This window comes from Trichechus manatus, unplaced genomic scaffold (assembly GCF_000243295.1).
Source record: "Trichechus manatus latirostris isolate Lorelei unplaced genomic scaffold, TriManLat1.0 scaffold00063, whole genome shotgun sequence".
Lineage (NCBI taxonomy): Eukaryota > Metazoa > Chordata > Mammalia > Sirenia > Trichechidae > Trichechus > Trichechus manatus.
Window position 1 is genome coordinate 1,235,972 of NW_004443999.1, and position 10,143 is coordinate 1,246,114.

The 10,143-nt window shown below is 42.1% G+C and overlaps 1 long non-coding RNA gene across 1 annotated transcript; it reads right to left on the reverse strand.

Annotated features, from left to right (window-relative positions):
- Nucleotides 1-1,364: 1,364 nt before the first annotated feature.
- LOC111821083 (uncharacterized) lies at nucleotides 1,365-6,208 on the reverse strand. The gene is made up of 3 exons (XR_002824564.1): nucleotides 5,966-6,208; nucleotides 5,003-5,150; nucleotides 1,365-2,239 (listed from the first exon to the last, which is right to left on the reverse strand). It is a non-coding gene; the product is annotated as an uncharacterized LOC111821083 (long non-coding RNA).
- Between the last annotated feature and the right edge of the window lie 3,935 nt (nucleotides 6,209-10,143).

Genomic DNA, 10,143 nt, shown 5'->3' on the forward strand with positions numbered 1-10,143 from the left:
ATCCCTGAGACACAGCAACCCCTCCCTCCTAACTCCAACGGCCCAGGATGTTTTTAATATTCATCTGTCAGCAAGTACAGTCATTTGCCAGGAATTCTTCGATTTTGACTCACAATATGTATCTCATTTACCCCAACTGGACTTTAAGCTCTTTTAATCAACTCAATATTTTATAAAAACAAGGAAAGAAATAAAAGCTACAAGCAGACAAAAACAATAAGTGCATGTTGTCCCTCAGTGGGGACTTTAAGTCTCCGCCTCCTGCCCCCCAAATCCTGCACCCCCAGCACAGGTTCTGGGGAGGGTTTCTGTTCCCAGAAGTGCTTTCCAGAGGTGCCTAATAGGGCCTTGCTGGTTGTTAGCTCCCCAATTCTGGGTGATGCTCATTTGTTTGCTTGTGTGAAAAAATGCACATTTTAAAACAATATCCATATATAGTATATGTTAGTCATGCACAGAGAACAAAATCTGAAGAAATATATGCCAAATTGTTAAAAGTGATTAATATTGGGGTGGAGTAAAAAATGTAATTATAGGCAATGGTGACTTTTTTGCATGCTTGCAGCTTATTCAAAAAATTTTAAAAAATAAAAATATTGAGTAGATGCAGTAGAGTATTAGTAAAATGTAAGTAAGGTACTAAGAGTTATGATATAATAGACATACCTACCACCCTGGCAAAGAAATAGAACAGTACTATTTCCTTTGAAAGGAGCCCCAGTAGTGCAATGGTTAAGCGCTCAACTGCTAACAAAAGCGTTGGTGGTTCAAACCCACCCAGCGGCTCCATGGGAAAAAGACCTGGTGACCTGCTTCCGTAAAGATTACAGCCATGAAAACTATGGGGCAGTTCTGCTCTGTCACAGGGGGTCACTAGGAGTCGGAATCAGCTCTACGGCATCCACAAATTTCCTTTGAAGTACCCTGTTAACCGTCCCCATCCTATCCCCTCCCCTCAGCCTTCAGAGGTAACCTAAGCACCTTCCTGAATTCTGTGTTTATCATTCTCCTGCTTTCCTTTTAGTTTTACCATGTATGTTTGCAGCTCCAAAGTATGTTTTGTTTTGCATGATTTTAAACTTTAAATAAATGGAATCTAGGTACTTTTCTGTGACTTGTTCTTGGTTGAAAATGAATGACGTTTGTTTATTTTCAATGCTGTATAGTATTCCACTGTATGAATATATTACCATTTATTTAACTACTTTATCATTGTTGGGCAGTTGGGTTGTTTACAGTATTCATTCATTCATTCATTTATTTTTGACATTACAAACAGTGCTGCTATGGATATTCTTCTACAAATCCCTTGGTGTGTACGTATTTCTACTAGGAATATATCTAAGACGGTAGAACCTTTCTAGCCACCTGTGAATCCCAAATACCCTCAGCTAATCACCCTCCCTCCCCTCAAGAGTATCCATTATCCTGACTTTTATGATAATTACTTTCTCACTTTTCTTTATAATTTTATCACCTCGCAATCTTACAGTCACACCTATTCACTAGTATAAATACGTGAACAATATAGTTTAAACTGTTTTAATATAGTTTTTAAGTCTCCTTTAATTTACAGTCTTCCTCTTTTGTTCATAATTTATTTGTTGGAAAAAACCAGGTCATTTGTCCTGTGGAGTTTCTTACTTTTGCTGATTATACTCCCATGGTGTCGTTTAAAATATTCCTCTATCTCCTGCATTTCTTGTAAATTGGTAATTGATCTAGAAGTCTAATCAGAATCAGGTTTTTTGCTTCGTTTTTGGCAAGACTACTTCATAAATGGTTGTCTTTTTTGTTTATCACGAAGCACATCATGTGCGGATTTCTCTGTGATTTAGCAGTTAGTGGTGTTCAGTGTCTAGGTGCATTAATTCATTCAGGGTTGCAAAATAGTGATATCGCAAAACTACCGTTCTTTCTCCCTTCGTTTGCTGGAGTACTTCTATAAAGAGAAACTTGATCTCCTGTGCTATTTAGTTTCCAGTGGTACAGTTCAATGGAAAAAAGCAGGATAAATGCTTAATTATTTCCCTTTACTTACCAGTTTTCAAAATAAAGAGTTGGTTTCTCAGCATGTCCCATGCTTGGACAGTTGGAGTTCTTCTACTTGGCTCCTGTGTCTTTGATCGATTCTTTTCCATCTGGCATGACAAGATACTCCAGGCTCATCTTGTACAATTCTTGCTCTGTACACTTCTGCCTGAAGTGCTGGTTTCCTTTAGTGGAAAATGGTACACTACTGCAAAAATTCGGTTAACGAAAACAGTTAAGCAGTCATTATTTCAGGTGTGTATTCTCACTCCACTGTATCTCTTAATTTTCTTTTTCCACCTTCTTCTACGGAGCATACAGTTACTACATATTATACTTGTCTCTTTTGAATCCCTCATGCAGGCTTAGTTTTACACGCACACGTGCACAGGATTGTCATTTTGGTTGTCTAAACTTCATTGTCTGTTAGTTTCCTCAGAAAGGACTATAAAACCAATATTTTCTGAATTTTTGCATGTTTGTCTGCAATGTTTATATTTAAAAGTCAGTTTCACTGGATAAAAAAGTCCTTGACTCTCATTTTCTTTTCTTGAGTATCTTAAATATCTTATTCACTATTTTTTTTGGCATAAAGTGTTGCCATCAAAAAGTCTTTTGATAGCTGAATTTTCTTTCCCTTATAAGATACTTGGTTTTTTTGACTGGATGCCCAAAGGATTTTTTTTTCCCCCTCTTTCTATAAAGTCCAATATCTTACTAGTTATGCCTTGGTGTTGGCCATTTTGGGTCAATTTCTCCAGTTAAATGGTGCATTCTTTTCATTCCTTTCAGATTTTTTGTTCATTTTTACCCAGTTTCTGGGTAAAATGTGTTACTTTCTCTTAATTATAATTATGGGCTTTTCTATTTCTTTCTTTTAGTTTGGTTAATTTTTGCTTTATACACTTTTGAAACTATGTTATTATAGGTATACAAATTTAGATTTGCTAGATTTTTCTGGTGAATCAAAACCTTTTGTTATTATGAAATACCTCCTTATCCCTAGTAATGTTCCTTGCCTTGAATCTATTTTTCTGATCTTAACATAGCTACTCCAACTTTCCTGAGGTTGTGTGATTATTATATCTTTTCCATACTTTAAACCTTTCTGTATCTTTTAAGTGTGTAGCTTATAATTGGGTTTTGTTTTTATCAAGTCAGACATCGTAGCATTTAGTCCATTTACATTTAATATAATTACTGATTCACTTGGGCTTAACTGTTATTATTTGCTATTTGTTCCACTTGGTCTATGTTCTCTTTTCTCTTCTTTCTTTCTTTTTAAATTACTCCATTTTCCCCTCTCCTAGCTTGGTAGTTATACTTTTTAAAAAATATGATTTTTACTGGTCAGCCTTAGAGATTACAACATACTTCTTTGAGTTATCAAACTCTAAAAGAAATTAGTGCTTTTACCTCTTCCCAGACAGTATGAATACCTTAGGAAAACTTTAATCCCATTTACTTGACTTCTGACTTATATGCTACTGTTGTTATGTACCCCTGCCTACGAAACTTTCGCAGGTGATGCTCAGTCTCTCAGCTGCTCTCTGTGCACTCAGCACATGCACCCAGGGCCTGGGTTTCTATTCACCATGCGATTTTGGCCCACTAATTCTTACTCTCATGCGAGCTCTCTGATTCCTTCAATCATTTTCATATTTCATCCAGCTTTTCTAGTTGTCCTTGATGGAACAGTTATTCTTATCACCTATTATGTCATTGATGGCGGTGTAAGTCCAGCACTATTAGCCCTTAAGCTGTACTCTACTTGATGAAGACCAGTTGAGCAGGCATGGAAGCATATATTGCTGCTAATAGTCTAATTCCCACTGGTCTTCAGCATCTGTGGCATCTGGGAGAGATGACTCATGGACCCAGCTCGTGATGCTACGCATGGGTGAGGATGGGAGGGGGGCCAGTCAGGCCTGGGAGCTGTACACGTTGCTTAACTGTCTGAGTAAACATAATCCAAAGGGGCACCTGAGGTGGCCTCTGCTGTTGTGAGCAGATTTTGGATCAGTGCCTAGGGCCTACCCTGCCTCTATAAGTCAGTACAAAAATAGACTCTTTGTTCCACCTTCACCAAGGTGGGTGCAGCAAGTGCTCGGTGCTGGCTCCATGGCCTATAGGCCAAAGAAGAAGTAAGGAGCATGGGCCAGGGGCTGAGACAAGGTGAGAGATGGGCCATTCCTGGAGCTACTGCTTAGTCTTCCTATGAATGAAGCTGTCATTACAGGCAGAGGCTCCATATAACCCGCACTGCCAATGACATGGCCCCGGCCCGGACCTTCCTCACATGGTGCCATTGTTTGGGGGGTGGCATCAAAACACTCTCTCAGTTGACAGAAAGGTGATGGTGAGAACCTCTGTCCTTCCTGGAAATGCTCCCACTACCTGGTCCTGAGGTATCTGGCTTTTGGAAACTGACTCCCCAGGGCTTAAGTTGTTCAGTTTGTGTGCCTGGGTCTGTTTGTCACCCTTATTTCTTCTTCCTTTACCAATCACAACGCTTCTAAGTGTGAAGATCTCAACAGGTAACCTGTCTCACAGATCTCTGGGGAGTCTGTCCTGAGGGCACCTGGCACCTGAGACCCTAGATCAGCTGCTGGAGGTCACTGAGGGGCTGAGGCTCTGACTGGACTTGCTGTCTTTGTCCATACTTCACACCACGATTGGCAGGGACAGGGCCTCGCTGCGGTATAGGCTTATTCGCTGATTTGAATGAACAAATGTGACTTAAATCTCTTGCAGTGTCAGGTTTCTTGTTTTGCTCCTATGGACACTGTGGCTCCTGAGAAGTGTGAGGGACAACCCAAACAAAGCTGTGACTCTTGCTCTCCAGGCTGTGATGCTCCCAACTTGGGAGCATCACTGGTTGTGAAAGCACTTAAGGCTTCACTCCCACAAAGCACGCCCCACCCTCAGCAGATAAGCAGCCGCCCTCCACTCCCTGGGGCAATGACCTCACCTGCGACTACTGCCTCCAGGGCTTCTGCAGCTCCTCCTCAGGGTGTGACAAGGCTCATCTTGTACAATTCTTGTCCCCGGGATTTCTCCCTGCCTGAAGCGCTGGTTTCTTTTAGCAGAAATGGTAAACTACTGCCAAAATTCAGTTACTGAAAACAATTCAAGAGTTACTGTTTCACGTGTGTATTCTCATTCCATTCTATCTCCTCATCTTCCGCTTCCTCCTTCTTCTGTGGAGCATGTAGCTATTACACATTATACTCTCTCTTTTATATCCCTCATGTAGTCTTAGTTTTACACACACACACGTATATACGCACACATACACACACGTGCATGTAATTGTCATTTTGGTTGTCCAAACTTCATTGTCTAGTAGTTCTATTTGTTCATCAGGCAATAGCACATTTATAAAATTCATTTTTTATTGACTAACCACACAGTGCTAGAAACTAAAATTTCAGGCATAAATAATGATGCTGGTAATAAACAGCCCTAACCACCACCTCGGCAGTTTGGCTTGCAACCTTCTTCCCCCAAGCTGTTGGCATCGCCTCTGTCTGACCTCTTCCATGTCTGCTTAAACTCAGCTCCTAGTAAACATACATGTGACAACATACCTCTCTAGTGTTGTCTCTGTTTGCTAATCCTAAACCCTACAAGACTGTTAATTCCTTCAGCATAAACTTTCATTGCAGATAATTGCAGATAACTGTTTCAGACCCTAGAGTGGTAGTTTTTAAATCTAAGACATGCTCAAACATCTTTAAAAAAGGAAAACAAAAGTCTCTGGGTTGACTTAAATTATTTTACTTTATAATATTATTTATATAAGCACAAACAAAAAATTACTTGAACTCTTTATGCTTAATAGCTCTTACATAACTGTAAAACTAAATCCAATGTACAAACGAAACACAAAAAGTCCCCACACAACCGGTGAGACTCAAGTCAGCACACTTACTGTAAGGGGATCCGCCATGTTGTTTTTCTGAAATCAAACACTGAATATCTGGCTGACGATACAGCGCAATGCTCTATGATACAGCGCAATGGTCCACACTGTGTAGGGTGACGCCGTGATTCTTCCATGTCTTTCCTTGACTGGAACAATAGCAGACATTTTGTTTTTACAGAATGCCATGATGTCGCTTATGAATTAAATCCTCTGCTCCATTCTTTTTAAATAGTCTATGACTATAGGGTTGCTATGAGTCGGAATACACTTGACAGCAACAGGTTTTTTTTTTTGTTGTTGTTTTTTTCTGACTATCAAATTAGTACTATTTGGCTCTGAAATCTCTAGAAACATTTGTGAGATGATGTTTCATATGACGTGAATATGTTGACATTAATTTTTAAGAGTTTCATTAATTCAAGAATCTCAATGAAGAGTCTCTTAGAGGGTTGTGGACCTGAATGTGTCTGACGGGTCCCAGGGTGTTCTTAGACCCCAGTTTGCAAATTCCTGGACTTGAAGCTTCTGGTTTTCTGGATGGGAGGCTCTGTCATCTCTTCCCTCTGGGCCTGTGTTTGCCCCCAGCTACTCTCAATGCTCTTCTGGGGTTGAGATTCCCCAAGAAGGTGCTTCAGCCTGGCTTGTTTTTGTTTTTGCTTTCCCAGGGAGGACCAGGCACACACTTCGTGCAAAATTAGAACCAAAACGCTAAGGGCTGCTTAACTGCTCAAGGGATGGTGCCCTGATCCACTGGGGCTCCCCACTCAGCCTGGGGATGGCCCCGTGTCTCTGGGCTGGGGCCAGCCAGGGAGGGGCCTCCGCCACACAACCACAACCAATCCTGGCAGAGGGGGTCAGCTGCTAACTGTGCCTCCACAAGAGGAAAAAATAGCAGTTTTGTCCTTGGAAAAGACTAGAGAATCACAGGACCAGAATAGCAACTGAAGCCGTATTTAAAAACAGAAACACCTGCTTCGGAATTGTGGCAGGAAATGAGATTTCAGAAGTGCCACAAGGAAGCTGGTGAAGCGGCAGCCCCTCCCTCATATCTCCCCTGCTTTTCAAGGACAGCTGGGCCTGCCCACGGGGAAGCCCCTATACTGGCCCGGCTCTGCCTGGGGCCCAGCACATTGCCTGCTGTGAGGTGGTGCCTGGCTTGCAGCGTGCGGCTGGGTGACTCCTGCCCCGTGCTGCCCAGTAGCTGATCCTGCTAGACTGACATCAGGTGACACTCCACACTCCTGTGGGCAAACCTCTTGGGTCATAACAGAAACCCAGGGAAAACGTCACAGAGGGAAGGGAGGCATGTGGCCTTCTGAGACCCACTCTTAACGGCTTCCCCCGGGCTTTTGAGTCCCTGGGTGGTGCAAACAGTTAATGCCCTCTGCTGCTAACAGGAAGGTTGGAAGTTCGAATCCACCCAGAGGCATCTCAGAAGAAAGGCCTGGTGATCTACTTCCGAAAAATCAGCCACTGAAAACCCTCTGGAGCACAGGTCTACTCTGACACACATGGGGTCGCCATGAGTCAGAGCTGATTGAACAGCAACTGGTTTACTGGTTTTACGGGAATTTTAGGAGAGGTAGAAGAATGCTGTGTTTAGTCAGGAACTGTATTTCCAAACTGGGGTAGCACATCCCAGAGGGAGTGCAAGGTGATCCATGGGGTCAAGCAAAGAATAATAGTCCATCTATTTAGATTAATGTTTTACTTCAAAAATGGAAGAGAAAGCTATGCAATGTTACTAATCTTTTTTTTATGCATATAATTTATTTCTTTGTACCTTAATCTCTCCAACTTGATTATGTACAGTATTCTCTGCAGCAACCTTCTCATTGAACAAAGGAAACCAGTGGAACTTCTTTTTTGTTTTTTTTGGTGAAACTATACTCAACATATACCTGTTGAATAATGTCTACATGTACAGATCAATGCCATTGGTTACGTTCTTCTCATGTGTCACCTTTCTCATGCAATGTTACTAACCTCGAACGCTAATGGACTCTTGGTAGTCTTGCTTGTTGTGTGGGAGATGATCTGGGGTGGGAGGAAGGGGCCCTGGGGGAGAGAGGTGGGGGAGACCTATGCCCGCCTACTCATTCCGTCACTCTTGGGTAGTCAAACACACTGCAGCTTATTTAGAGATTTAAGGCTAAGGATATTTAGAGATTCTATTCTCTATTTTTAAGTAAACCAACTCTTATAAAAAGAACAAACCAAAAACCAAACCAGAACAATTATGACTTATGGCAACCCCATATGTTGCAGAGTAGAACTGTGCTCCATAGAATTTTCAATGGCTGTGACCTTTCGGAAGCAGATCTTCAGTCCTTTCTTCTTCTTTTTTTTTTTTTTTTACATTTACGTACACTAGGAAAATTTTTTTTTATTGTGCTTTAGGTGAAGGTTTACAGAGCAAATTAGTTTCTCATTAAACAATTAATACACATATTGTTTTGTGACATTGGTTGCTAACCCACGACGTGTCAACACTCTCCCCTTCTCGACCTTAGGTTCCCCATTGCCAGCTTTCCTGTCCCCTCCTGCTTTCTAGTCCTTGCCCCTGGTGTCCATTTAGTCTCCTTTTGTTTCGTGGGCCTGTCTAATCTTTAGCTGAAGGGTGAACCTCAGGAGCAATTTTAGTACTGAGTTAAAAGGGTACCCAGGGGCCATATTCTTGGGGTTTCTCCAGTCTCTGTCAGACCAGTAAATCTGGTCTTTTTTTGTGAGTTAGAATTTTGTTCTACATTTTTCTCCAGCTCTGTCCGGGACCCTCTGTTGTGATCCCTGTCAGAACAGTCGGTGGTGGTAGCTGGGCACCATCTACTGTCCAGTCCTTTCTTCTGCAGTGCCTCTGGGTGGATTCAAACCGGCCAACCTTTTGGTTAGTAGTCCAGCGCTTAGCCATTTCCACCACCGAGGGACTCCTACAAAAAGGACAAGTGACTTTTAAACATTCTTGAAAAGAAACCTTGGGCTGAAGATAACACTAATATAGAAACCACAAGTGAATAACCCTAAAACAGCAGAGCTAACTTGTCTTCTCACCCAAGTACAAGTGCCTTGTCAGCCATGTTATGAGGTGCAAACAACGGAGTTTTAATTAGATCTGACAAAGAATTTGCCACAATTAAAATTATCCAGAAGACTGCTTAAGATTTGGCTTTACATCCACAATCATTCCCATCGAACACTGTCTTAGTGTAGATGGTGCCACGAGAGTTACGAACAAGACATTTAAAAATATTGATTTCATCTTTATCTCATCCTTTTGAATTTTCTGTTTTTTCAGTGTTTTGTATTATACATGATTGTACATGGGTATAATTTATAAAATATATAATCAGAATTGTGGGTGCATGAACAACTTTTTTTTTTTGTTACTGTTAGGGGTGGATGATAACAAAAATTCCAGGACCTCTGATCTAAGCCAGTGGTTCTTAAACTTTAGGCGCTTCAGAATCACCTGGGGGGCTTGTAAAAACACTTACTGCTGGCCCCACCACCAGGGTTTCTAATTCAGTAGCCTTGGGTGGGGCCTGAGAATTGGCACGTCTAACAAGTTCCCAGGTGATGCTAGTGTTGCTAGTCTGGAGACCACGGGTGAGGAGAAATGACCACAGCTGAAATGAAAGCAAGCTGAAGGTCAGTTGAGGCCGCGTCTGCCAGTGTCAACCTCACTCCCAGGGGAAGACAAGGATCCCGCCTGAGGACCAATGCCATCTCCCCTCATCCTGCCCCACCGCCTGAAATTCACCCTCGGAGATAAAATCCTTAGCTTAAACATGGATTTGCAAATACCGGTTGTGGCTGTTCAGTCAATTCCGACTCATAGCGACCCAATATGACAGAGCAGAACTGCCCCATACGGTTTCCTAGGCTGTAATCTTAACGAGAGGAGCTTGGCGCAGCTGCTGGTGAGCTCGAACCGTTGACCTTTCAGTTGGCAGCCGAGCACTTAACCAGTGTGCCACCAAAAACCAAACAAAATAACTAAACCCGTTGCCGTGGAGTCGATTCCGACTCATAGCAACCCTATAAGGATAGAGTAGGACTACCCCGTAGGGTTTCCAGGGAGCGGCTGGTGGATCCAAACTGTCGACCTTTTAGTTAGCAGCCAGGCTCTAAACCACTGCGCCACCAAACAGGGCTAGAAACAGTGTTAATGAATGCTTTGACTGAAT